Below are 12,724 nucleotides of genomic sequence, written 5' to 3'. Positions count from 1 at the left end.
CCTAGCACTGCGCCTGCGCGCGCTGGCTGCGTCGTTGCAGTCACTGCGCCTGCGCGACCTCAGCAGCGGCTTCTCATTTAATTATCACAGTCCTGGAAGGTGACCAATCTTTGGGGATGGTCTGAATCCTCATTTTATAGATGAGGAAACGAAAGTGGCGCAGCTTTGGCCGTGGTCTGTTCTCCCCATTTTATAATTGAGGAAAACAGGTGAAGTGACTTGCCCTGCTGGGTCTCCCATCAGTCGGTCAAAGCCTTTAATAGATGAATTCATTCATCTATAAAACAAAGGAGTAGGATTTGCTGAAGTTTATTCATTGTTCAGATTAATTTCTAGTTGACCCTTTAGGGTTATTAGCCTATTGATTCCTATTTTTTTTTATTTCAAGTCTCCCTTTTTCAAGCTGTAAAGCAGGATTCGTTTTTCTAAATACATAAAACAAAATATTTCGTTTTAAAAAGGAAATCAATGATATGTGTAGAGGTGGTCTTTCATGTTGGTGCCTTCCACCTGTTGTTTGTTTGCAACCTACCAAGTCTTTCAGTTACAACAATCAAGCAACAAGAATTTTTTAAGTACCTACTGTTGTCGCCCTCCTTAGATTGTGAGCTCCATGAGGGTAAGAACTGTTTTTTGCCAGTGAAGCCTTTTTTTATTTCCCCAACTAAGATCTTTACAAATGACTTTGTATTTATATATCTAGATATATCTATGTATCTGTATCTGTATCTATATCTATCTATCTAATATATATATATATTTAGTTTTTTTTGCAAGGCAATGGGGTTAAGTGGCTTGCCCAAGGCCATACAACTAGGTAATTATTAAGTGTCTGACCTGACTCCAGGGCCAGTGCTCTATCCGCTGTGCCACCTAGCCAGCGGTCTTTAAATATATTTAACTCTTCGTGTGTATCTATGTGTCTATAAATTGACTACCGCTTTAGAATGTAAATTCATTAAGCAGAAAAACCTTTTATTTTTTTGTATTTGTATCCTCAGAACCCTGCCTTGGACATAAGGCTTAATCAATGTGTTTTGATGGATTGTCATGTGGGTTAATTTAACTGAACTTTAATACCCCCCTTCCTCCTTTTAAAAATCCTTTGTCTAAGAGGGAGAAATCTACTGGAGATCAATCTAATGTTTTGTTTTTTTACGTTTTTTTGCAAGGCAATGGGGGTTAAGTGGCTTGCCCAAGGCCACACAGCTAGGTAATTATTAATTGTCTGAGGCCGGATTTGAACTCAGGCACTCCCAGAGCTGGTACTCTACTGCACCACCTAACTGCCCCAAGATCAATCTAATGTTAAAGCAAAAGATATCAATGAATGAAAGAAAAAAGAAAAGAAAGGAAGGAAAACATTTTTTGTCCTTGAAATGTTCAGTCACTGATGAATACTAGATATAAGATGAGGCGACAAGGCATTAATACCCCACTGCCAAAAGTTGTGGTTGTGGTGGGAGTAGAGTAGTAGAGAATTTTGGAACAAAATAAAGGAAATAAAACCTATTTTCATGCTAAAAAAATGACCATAGGGCTCATTTTGTATTCCATTCCATAGACCAATAAGAAACAACAGAAGATTAGAACAGTCCTTTTTTCAAAATTTTTGTCAACTTGTATGAATGAATTAGAGAGAGGCAGAAGCTCAGGTAGGAAGACTAAATAGTATATAGTTCATGTGAAAAGTTATAAGAGATTAAACTAGAATTAAACCAGACAGTGGAAGTGGAAAGGAGAATCAGTGGTTCTCAAACTTGTTTTGCTCATGGCATAGTATTTCTTGAGGTACGTTTTAGAAGAATGTAGAGTTTGGGGATGGTCCATTCCCATAGACAGACAATTGCTAGTGTCAGTTCCATACATTTGGTGATACACTCTCTTTGAGAACCACTGTCACAGACAATAGACTTTTTTTAAGAAAGATTTTATTTTGAGTTTTACAATTTTCCCCCCTATTCTTGCTTCCCTCCCTCCACCCCCCCCCCCCCATAGAAGGAAGTCTGTTAGTCTTTACATTGTTTCCATGGTATACATCGATCTAAGTTGAATGTGATGAGAGAGAAATCATACCCTTAAGGAAGAAAAAATAAAGTATGAGATATCAAAATTACATAATAAGATAATGTTTTTTTTCCTTTGGGTACAGATGATATTCTCCATAGCAGATACCCCAAAATTGTCCCTGATTGTTGCACTGATGGAATGAGCAAGTCCATCAAGGTTGATCATCATCCCCATGTTGCTAGGTGTACAGTGTTTTTCTGGTTGTGCTCATCTCGCTCAGCATCAGTTCATGCAAATCCTTCCAGGCTTCCCTGAATTCCCATCCCTCCTGGTTTTTAATAGAACAATAGTGTTCCCACCCAATTTGGATCAAGGTACAACATGGAAATAAAGTAGACTGACAGAGTGCTTTCTGTGGGGGCGGGGGGAAGCAAGATTGGGGGAAAATTGTAAAACTCAAATAATATCTTTAATAAAAATAAATTAAAAAAAGAACAATAATGTTCGATCACATACATATACCACAGTTTGTTAAGCCATTCCCCAATTGAAGGACATTCACTTAATTTCCAATTCTTTGCCACCACAAACAGAGCTGCTATGAATATTTTTGTACAAGTGATGTTTTTACTGTTTTTTCAAAATCTCTTCAGGGTATAGACCCAGTAGTGGTATTGCTAGATCAAAGGGTATGCACATTTTTGTTGCCCTTTGGGCATAATTCCCATAAACTATATTTTTATATCTTGAACATCTCTGGCACAGGTTTTGTTCACATCCATTGCCAGCAATCCTGCCAAAGACCTGTTTGTCCAGCCCAGATTCAGACTAGTCCTCTGATAGCTTAACTTTGATGTGGAGGTGAGTCAAACACAGAGAAAATGCAAATCATGACAGAAGGCTCTAGTAACTGTAAAAGAGATGGCATTTTATCTGAGACTAGGAAAAAGTTAGGAATTCTATAAGGTAGAGACAAAGAGTATCCTCCAGGTCCATGCAAAGATATGGAGGAGGAAAATGGAATGTTGGATAAAAGGAACAAAAAGGCCAGTTTGTCTAGAACATAGAGTACATATAAGGAAATAATATGCTTGGAAAAGTAGACAAGAACTGGATTTGTGAAGGTCTTAAACAAAAAATTTTTTTTTTTAAAAAAGAGTTTGTGTTTCATCTGGGAAACCACTAGAGTTTCTTGAGCAGGAAATTGGCACAGTCAGATTTATACTGTAGAAATAAGAATTGGACTGTATTTCCACTGTTTTTAACCCTAAAAGAACTTTTCCTTCCTCTCTAATCAATTCATTCCTGTTTGATCTCTGTGGGACTGACAAGTTCTCTTTGGTTCCAGTTTCTGACATTCAACAAATTAGCTATCCTTCCCACACTTTTTCCATCTGAAAACTTGACAAGCATCATCAATCATTGATAAGAATGTTTACTAAAACAGAACCAAAGGCAGATGTCTGAGGCCAATCAGTTTGAGACCAAATTCCATGTTGACAGATATCTTTGCATGGACTGATGCCTGTACCTGGAAGATACTCTGTCTCTACCTTATAGAATTCCTAACTTTTTCCTAGTCTCAGATAAAGTGCCATCTCTTTTACAGTTACTAAGGCCCTCTGTCATTATGATTTGCATTTTTCTCTGTGTTTGACTCACCTCCACATCAAAGTTAAGCTATCAGAGGACTAGTCTGAATCTGGGCTGGACAAACAGGTCTTTGGCAGGATTGCTGGCAATGGATGTGAAGAATAAAACTTGTGCCAGAGATGTTCAAGATATGAAAATATAGTTTATGGGATTTCGCCCCCCCTCTTTTGTTTTGAATTCTCCAGGAAATCTAGGAAAATGTATACTTGATACCTCCATTCCACTGAGACCAGCTCACTACTTGTAAGTATGCAGTTCACCATATTAAAGAAGGGTAGTTCTTAAAGAATGATGAAAAGGAAACATCTTTTGGAAAGGAAACAGGAATTGTTACTAAGCAACTCTCTCCAAAAGATCCACACTTATTTCTGGTCCTGTTGCTGGAGGATTTGTTCTCTTGCAGTTCTGGGTAGATCCAGCAAGTGTCACTAAGAAATAAGAATATTTTGTATTTTATATTTTATAGTTCTCAGCCAAGTTATTGACCCACCTGCACTATAGTCTTTAGGTCACTTGGACAAAATCCTTTTTGTTAGTAGAAAAGCCTCAAATGTTTTCCATATTTTGTAGGAAGCAGGATAGATGAAGGTAATCCCAGAGGATAAGGCACTAGTAATTGCCTTCCTGAACCAGGAAAAGCCTCCTGCTGACAGTGGAATTTGAGCTGAGTATTTGAGGGTAGTCACGTAAACTAAGAGACTTAAACTAGGAAAGAAAGCTTTCTAGTCATAGGGTACAACTAGGAGAAAGATTGGTGACCAAAAGGGATTTTACATGTTCTTAAGAAAGGGCTATCTCTACTATGGCCCAGAAAAAGTATCTTTTAAGTACAGTAGGTGATGGTTCAGGAAGACAAGTCACCTAATGGGTAATTCCAACATTGAATTCCCTTGCTGGACTAGAATGAAATACTATCTGTAGGTTTAAAGAAAGTAGGACTACGCAGCCCTAGGACTCTTAGTTGGTGAGCAAATGTCACATGTGTTATTGTAAATATTTGTTTCAATAGTACCCCCCAAAACCAAGGTTCTGCTGTACATTTTAGAATTGACATCACTTTTGACTTTAAACACCCTCACTGATCATATCTAATATAGGAGGAAATGAATTATTCTTTATGATTTGAAACACACTGTAACTAAAATGCCTTAGGGATCATTGAAATCTCTTTGCACATTCAGTACCTTTAGTGAGGTCATCTTTCACATGTTTTAAAACAAAAATGAAAAAGGACACAAATAACAAGTTGATTTCATCTAAAAGAATGAATACTATGAAAATGTTTAAGCTGATTGTGTATATATATATATATATATATATATATATATATATATATATATATATATATGTATACACACACACACACTCACACACAAAACCTTTATCAGATCACTCACTGTTATGGGGAGAGGAAGGGAAAGAGGGGAAAGAGGAACAATTAAAATTTTACAGAAATGAATATTGAAAACTATGTAATTGGAAAAAAATTAAAAATTAAACAAAGGGGGCAACTAGGTGGTGCAGTATACAGAGCACTGACCCTGGAGTCAGGAGTACCTGAGCTCAAATCTGGCCTCAGACACTTAATAATTACCTAGCCGTGTGGCCTTGGGCAAGCCACTTAACCGCATTGTCTTGCAAAAAATAAAAACCTAAAAAAATTTTAAAAAAGAATGAATGCTAGTTATTCAGGGCAAAATCAAAACAAATCAAAACCAAAAAAACATAATATTATAAGAATATTCTTCTAAATTCTTGATACCTGAAAGTGAAGGAGTTGAAGGCCTTTTCTCTTATTCCTAATATGTCAGATCCACCACCATGCTAACTTAGTGCTTTCAGTGGTTTTTCTCAGCACAATCTTTTTTTTTTAGATTTTTCAAGGCAATGGGGTTAAGTGACTTGCCCAAGGCCACACGGCTAGGTACTTATTAAGTGTCTGAGGCCAGATTTGAACTCAGGTACTCCTGACTCCAAGACCAGTGCTCTATCCACTGCACCACCTAGCCGCCTCTCTCACCATGATCTTATGGAGCATGCAGTTATTTTCATTTTTTAGAGGAGAAACTTGAGACTTAGATAAAATGAATTGGTTTCAGAACCTAAAGCCAAAGGTCTTGACTACAGGTCCAGGGTTCTTTTCTTTTTTTCTTTCATTTTCTTTTATATCTTTGATTGTATTAACTATTTCCTAAATGCATTATTTAAAAATTTTTTATAAGGCAATGGGGTTAAGTGACTTGCCCAAGTCTAGGTAATTATTAAGTGTCTGAGGCTGGATTTGAACTCAGGTTCCCTTGACTCCAGGAGCGGCACTGTAACCAATGGACCACTTTGCCCCCCCCCCCGAAAATATATTAAAAAATTTTTTTCTATTTTTTTTTGGATCCAATATTTCTCACTTGCTGCTCTTCTATCCCTACTTATTGAGAAAGCAAACAAACAATAAATAGCTAGAGATCTGAACAGTGACCAACTGCTTCTCTGGGACAGTCCTCTAGGACTGCTTCTCTCTTTTCTAGAACTATGACTCTGAACTGGGGTAATGATTGAGAACTATTAGATGACAACTACTCCTGCACTATGTATTAGTTAGGGATACCCAGAGATTTCTTCCTGCCCCAGTGCTTCCATCCTCTTGTCCCATCTCATTTCTCTTTCAGTTCTTGGATTCAGAACTTTTCTTTGTATATCATGATTCTGGCCAGAGCTAGTTCACCATGTCTGCAGATTTCTCTGTCTCCCTAAGCTTCCCTGGTCTAGAAAAACAACTAGTTGCAGTTTATTTTCCCCTTGGTTTTCTGATTAAAATTTGATCTAGTACATTTTCTAGATCTTTGAGGAGGAGGTTTGATGGGTGACCTAGGTTGTATTTATTGTATTTATTAGTTTCTTTAATTGTACATTTCCTTAGATCTCTAGATCTATGGTTCTCTAATGTATATTAAAATATCTAGTCTGAATTAATGAGCATTTATTAGTGGAGGGTAAAGTATCTGAAAATTCAAAAAAGAAGCCAAAACATTCTATTCCTTCCTTCTGACTGATGATGAATAGTCAGCAATGACTACAAAATAATATCCACCAAAGAAGAGACTATGTTTTGCTTGGAGATGATAAGGTTTGATCTTGAAAATTAATAGGAAGTAGATATTTTCTTATAGGTCTTCTAAAAATTTACCCTCTGATGTGTCTATTTTTTTTAAAGTGCCTTTTAAAAAAAATTTAACAGTTTTTTTTCCACTTGCCAAGCCAAGCAGAGTCCACCTAATTCATGAGATGCCACATATATCTGTGTGACCTTAGATACCGTGATTAATCTTGCTGGGTTAGTCACAAATAAAGGAGCTGCCGGGGTTTTATTTACAACGCCGGCTTCTTTATGCTAGTCTGTCCTCTTACTCACCAGTCCAACGCGTGATGAGTCTTCGGGGTACCTCCGGCCCCCACTCTTTGATGGGGGAAGAACCAGACAGAGCGCCTGAGGTGGATAATGAGTCTTTATTCTTCTGTGATCACATCCCGCTCCCTCCCAACCTCTCAGCAGACACTTTTATCCCTTCTGTCCTCCCTCCCATGAACTCTTACCCAATGAGGGGCTGAGTTCTGTAACATTCCCTTATAAGGTGATTATGTTTCCCCCACTAAGCGACCGCCAAGCCTCTTCCCCCCGCCCCCAACATCTCTCCCTTTCTGTTTTACAAGGTTATCACTTGGTGTGACCTTAAGCGGTGCTGAGGTTAGCGCAGAGTTTATAAAGCTGCCCTGCAACGGCCTCTTTTTCCTCCGGCTCAAAGGCGGGAATACTATTCCGGCCCCCCATGCTGTCTACTAGCCGAGGCTGCAATCCTAACAGGTGGCAGAACTGGAAAGTTCCCGTTCGGCAAAAGAGAAGGAGGAAGCAGGGCACAATCAGACAGGCCAGCACGGCAAGGAGCGTGATTAGAGCAGAAGGAGAAAGGGGAGAGAAAGAAAGCATAGTCAACACAATAGGGGTATGTCCTTCAGGCAATATCTGAGAGTAAACGCCCTCTCCTTCCTCCCGGTCGGAAACGACCGAGGCTGTCTGGAGAATCCGACCAGCGGATTCAGACGTTCCCTAGCAAAATCAGGTCCCGGGTTTCGGCACCACTTGCCGGGTTTTTATTTACAACGCCGGCTTCTTAATCCCCTTATAAAGGAATGTTACAGAACTCGGCCCCTCATTGTTTAAGAGTTCATGGGAGGGAGGACAGAAGGGATAAAATAATCCCCTTATAAAGGAATGTTACAGAACTCGGCCCCTCATTGTTTAAGAGTTCATGGGAGGGAGGACAGGGGGGATAAAAGTGTCTCTGTAGAGACGGAAAGCCTGAAGTATAGCATATAGTTCATTCTTCTGAGTGGAGTCAAAGGGGGTATCAAAAATCCAGGTGGCCGGTCTAGCAGGGTCATGGACCACAGCACGGCCCAACCTGGTAGCGTCAGTGAAGACATTAGGGCCGGTCACTGGTTCTGGGGACACTAGAGGGCGCGGGCGGGAAAGGTGCAGTTCAGCGAACACTCTAACCACCGGAGGTGGCGTGAGTCTGGTCTGAGAGAGGGTAGTCAGGACAGTGGCCCAAGCGATAGATCCATCAACTAGCGAGTGGGTCACCTCCTCTGGGAGGGTAAAGTTGAGGACAGGCAAGAGGCCAAAGAGACGCTGGCATCGCTCTGAGGCCTGAAGGCAAAATAAGGCCAGGGCCTCCCACCGGTCCCAGATGATGCTCTTAGTGGTCCGGGGGTATAGCCATTCAAGGCATCCATGTCTCTGGAATAAACATCCCCAGCCAAGGGAACTGTCCCCCAGTGTGTGGAAGAGGACAGGCGACTCTGGGTCGTATTGAACCAAGAAGGAAGAGGTTCTGCGGAAAATTTCCGAGAGCGCCTGTCTTGCCTGGGGGGTCCAACTTCTAGGGGATGACAGATGGGAGTCGCCTTTAAGGACATCATATAGAGGTTGCATTAAGGAGGATGGGAGGGGCATAGCGGGACGCAGCCACTGTATGGCGCCAACAATCCTCTGAAAATCATTAAGAGTAGTGTATCCCTCGACGTTGATCGGAGGAAGTGCCCTACTAATCTTTCCCGGAAAAATCCTATGCCCCAAGTAATCATAGGGGAAATCCATCTGTACCTTTTCCGGGGCTATGTGAAGCCCCTTCTTGCGGAGGACATGGGTGGTGCGTTGCAAGCAAGCCCGAGCCCCCGTCACAGAAGGTGCTGCAATCAAGATATCATCCATGTAATGTATGAGCATGCAATTTGGGAATTCTTTTCTGATAGGATGTAGCAGAGTATCCATGTAAAGCTGGCACAGGGTGGGGCTATTGGCCATTCCCTGCGGTAGGACGGTGAACTGATAATGTTTACTGGGGGCTTGGAAATTGATCGCGGGGAGGGAAAAGGCAAATTTTTCTTTGTCCTCCGGGTGGAGGGGAATGCTATAGAAGCAGTCTTTAACATCAATCACTATAATAGTCCACCCTTGCGGGACTGCAGTGGGCATAGGGAGACCAGGTTGGAGGGTCCCCATGGGTACCATGTTGGCATTTACTGCCCGAAGATCAATCAACATTCTCCAACTCCCCCCTTTCTTTTTTATGACAAAGACGGGGGAGTTATACGGGCTAAGGGACGGTTCCACTTTGTTCTCGCGCAGGAGGGTCATTACTATGTCTGTGAGGGCGATGAGCTTTTCTTTTGTCAGGGGCCACTGCTCAACCCAAATAGGTTTCTTATTAATCCATGTTATTCTGGGGGAAAAGCTCATCTCTAGAGTGGCCCCAATTAATTTCCCCGCAGGCTATCAGGGGTGGCAAGTGTCAGGTTAAGCTGGCTCAAGATGTCTCTACCCCATAATGCATAAGGGAGGTCGGGTAGGCACAGTGGGGTGAAGAGTCCAGATTCTTCCAAAGCTGACCACCGTAAGGCGTGTGCTGCTTTCATGGCAGATCTATTGCCCCCCACCCCCGTCACTGCTTGAGGGCTCTGTAGGAGTGGCCACTCGGGCCTCCACTGTCCCCTATTTATGACAGAGCAATCGGCTCCAGTGTCAATTATCCCTTCGAGCTTCTGATTTTCCACCGTGACGGTTAACAGTGGTCGCCCAGAGCTGACCGGGCGGACCCAGTTCACCTGAGCGGGAGGGGTCCGCAAGGGCAGCGCCTTTCCCACCTCTTGGCCCTGTTTTACCAAGGTGGGAAAGGGGTGGGGGTTTGTGACCCTTACGGATGTGGGACTTCCGGGACCAAAAATGACCTGGATATGGGTGACTAAGTCCACACATCTCTCAGCCCCTGTGATGAGCGCTGGGAAAGTAGTTAGCTCGATGGGAATCATCGAGGTTTACCAAGGCCCGATCTCTCTCTGCTGTGTCCCTTCTCTATAGTCAACCCTCACGGGGATAGTCACAGTGATGGGGCCGCTGTCTTCGAGCACGGGGGGGGGGGGGGGGGGGGGCCGTGGCCGGGCCCCTCCCTTTCCCTTTTCCCGACTTCCCTTTGGATCGGCAGAACCTGGCTATGTGACCTGGCTTTCCACAGGAATAACAGGTCGGAACTGAAGTGGAGGGGGGCCGCTGCCTGCACTGTGCTTTGAGGTGCCCTGGCTTTCCGCACCCAAAACAGGTGGGTCTCACCTGCATACCACGAAGGGCGGTCAGGAGGCTATCCTCCCGGTTCTCCATGGCAGTCACTAAGGCTTGAATTGAATCCTCGCTGGGCATGTCCAGCAATTTGTCAACAATTTCTTCTAATGAAGCGTCGGGGGGAAGGCTGCTAACGGCTGCGATCCCTTTGGGGCGAAGTCCCTCTTTAATCAATTGTCTCATAAGTAGATCAGATCCCGGTGTGTCTCCCATTATACGAGTCACTGTCTCTTTAACCTCGTTCACAAATGAGAGGGGTGTCTGATCTGCTCTCTGCTTCAGCCCAACCAACTTCTGTGTGGCTCTCCCCCCTTTCATGGCTCCAATCTTATCCCAAGCTGCAACATGTGTTTCTTTAACAGTCTCTAGCTCAAACTGGCCATACCGGGCCTGAACAGCAGGGTCAGTATAGGCTCCAGTTCCACACAGGAGGTCAATGGCTAAATCCAGGGGAGTATAACCCCGGGATTTTGCCAGCTTAGAGGCCTCTCTGTGGGCCTGAGCCTTAAAAGCTAAATATGAGGAGGCATCCAGGCACGCGGCTGCAATTTCGTCAAAGTCAGCAGGGGTCCAAGGGTGCGTAGCGAAGAGGTTTTGCATCAGTCTTTTTACATAAGGGGAGCTTGGGCCGTATTTAGTCACGGCCTCCTTAAGTTCCTTAAGCATCTTAAAAGGGACAGGGCGGTAGTCTCGGGCTCCGGTAAGGGGGTCCGTAAATACCGGGTAGAGGCCCCAGTCATCCCAGTCCACCTCCTCCCCTTTCTCTATTGCTATGGAGGCACTCGCGGCAAGTAGGCCGGATGGGCGGAGCCCTTGAGGGGATCTCTGAAGGGCGGACAAGGAACACGGGGGATTTTTTGCCTCTGTTTCCTGGCTGGGCCGCCAAGTCTGGGGCGCGGCAGCTGTCCAATCAGCGCGGACTCCTCCCTCCTCGTCAGCAGCCTCCCGGTCCCACCTACTCACGCTCCTCTTCCTGCCACCCCTGAGGACTGTTTGCACCCCTCCCTTCCCGCGCTCGGAAACTTCCGGCCCTGAATCTCTAAGTGCGCCACATTCATCGCCCTCCCCCTTTCCTTTCTGTCTCGGTAAGGAGGGGCATGCGGCATTTTCTTCTCCCTGGGGGCCCCTTGTTCCCCCATTGTTTCTTCTAAGTTCCTCCCATGGATACAGGGGAGGGGGTGGCCTTCCCTCTTCCTCTGAGCTCTCTGAATCCGATCCCGCCAACGAGCTACCCACCTGAGTGCTGATTGGTCGTGCCAAAGTCACCTTCTGGGGATGCAGGGCTGCATCCACTATCTTATACACTGTAAAATCCTCAGGGGTCAGTTTTCCCGGGCAGGTGTCATCATAGGAGGCCATCTGCTGCCCTACCACCTTCCATTTACCTGGTTGGATCCCACTATGTTGCACCCAAGGGCAGATGTTCCAGATATTCTCAACAAAAGCACGGCACGTCTTGATAGGTAATTTACAGCCATGCTTAGTGCAGAGTTTATAAAGCTGCGCTGCAACGACCCCTTTCTCCTCCGGCTGAAAGGCGGGAATACTATTCCGGCCCCCCATGCTGTCTACTAGCCGAGGCTGCAATCCTAACAGGTGGCAGAACTGGAAAATTCCCGTTCGGCAAAAGAGAAGGAGGCAGCAGAGCACAATCAGACAGGCCAGCACGGCAAGGAGCGTGATTAGAGCGGAAGGAGAAAGGGAAGAGAAAGGAAGCATAGTCAACACAGTAGGGATATGTCCTTCAGGCAATATCTGAGAGTAAATGCCCTCTCCTTCCTCCCGGTCGGAAACGACCGAGGCTGTCTGGAGAATCCGACCAGCGGATTCAGATGTTCCCTAGCAAAATCAGGTCCCTGTTCCGGGCGCCACTTGCCGAGGTTTTATTTACAGCACCGGCTTCTTTATGCTAGTCCGTCCTCTTACTCACCAGTCCAACGCGTGATGAGTCTTCGGGGTACCTCCGGCCCCCACTCTTTGATGGGGGAAGAACCAGACAGAGCGCCTGAGGTGGATAATGAGTCTTTATTCTTCTGTGATCACATCCCGCTCCCTCCCAACCTCTCAGCAGACACTTTTATCCCTTCTGTCCTCCCTCCCATGAACTCTTACCCAATGAGGGGCCGAGTTCTGTAACATTCCCTTATAAGGTGATTATGTTTCCCCCGCTAAGCGACCGCCAAGCCTCTTCCCCCCCGCCCCCAACAGGAGCTGCACTCGATGTTTTTTCCAGCTTTAAATTTATCTTAAAAGACTCTATTGAATATTTAATCTTTCCTCAGTCTCTGTCCTTTTTCTCTTGTCTCTGTCTTTCTCCCTTGGCTGCTCAAGCCTTCCCTATGAGTTTACTTTTCAATTGCTTAGTATATAGCTTGATTCTATCTACTTATT

This window comes from Macrotis lagotis, chromosome 2, assembly GCF_037893015.1.
Source record: "Macrotis lagotis isolate mMagLag1 chromosome 2, bilby.v1.9.chrom.fasta, whole genome shotgun sequence".
In the NCBI taxonomy this organism is placed as follows: Eukaryota; Metazoa; Chordata; class Mammalia; order Peramelemorphia; family Peramelidae; genus Macrotis; species Macrotis lagotis.
The sequence above is the reverse complement of the archived record's forward strand: the minus strand, read 5'-3'. Positions refer to the sequence as shown.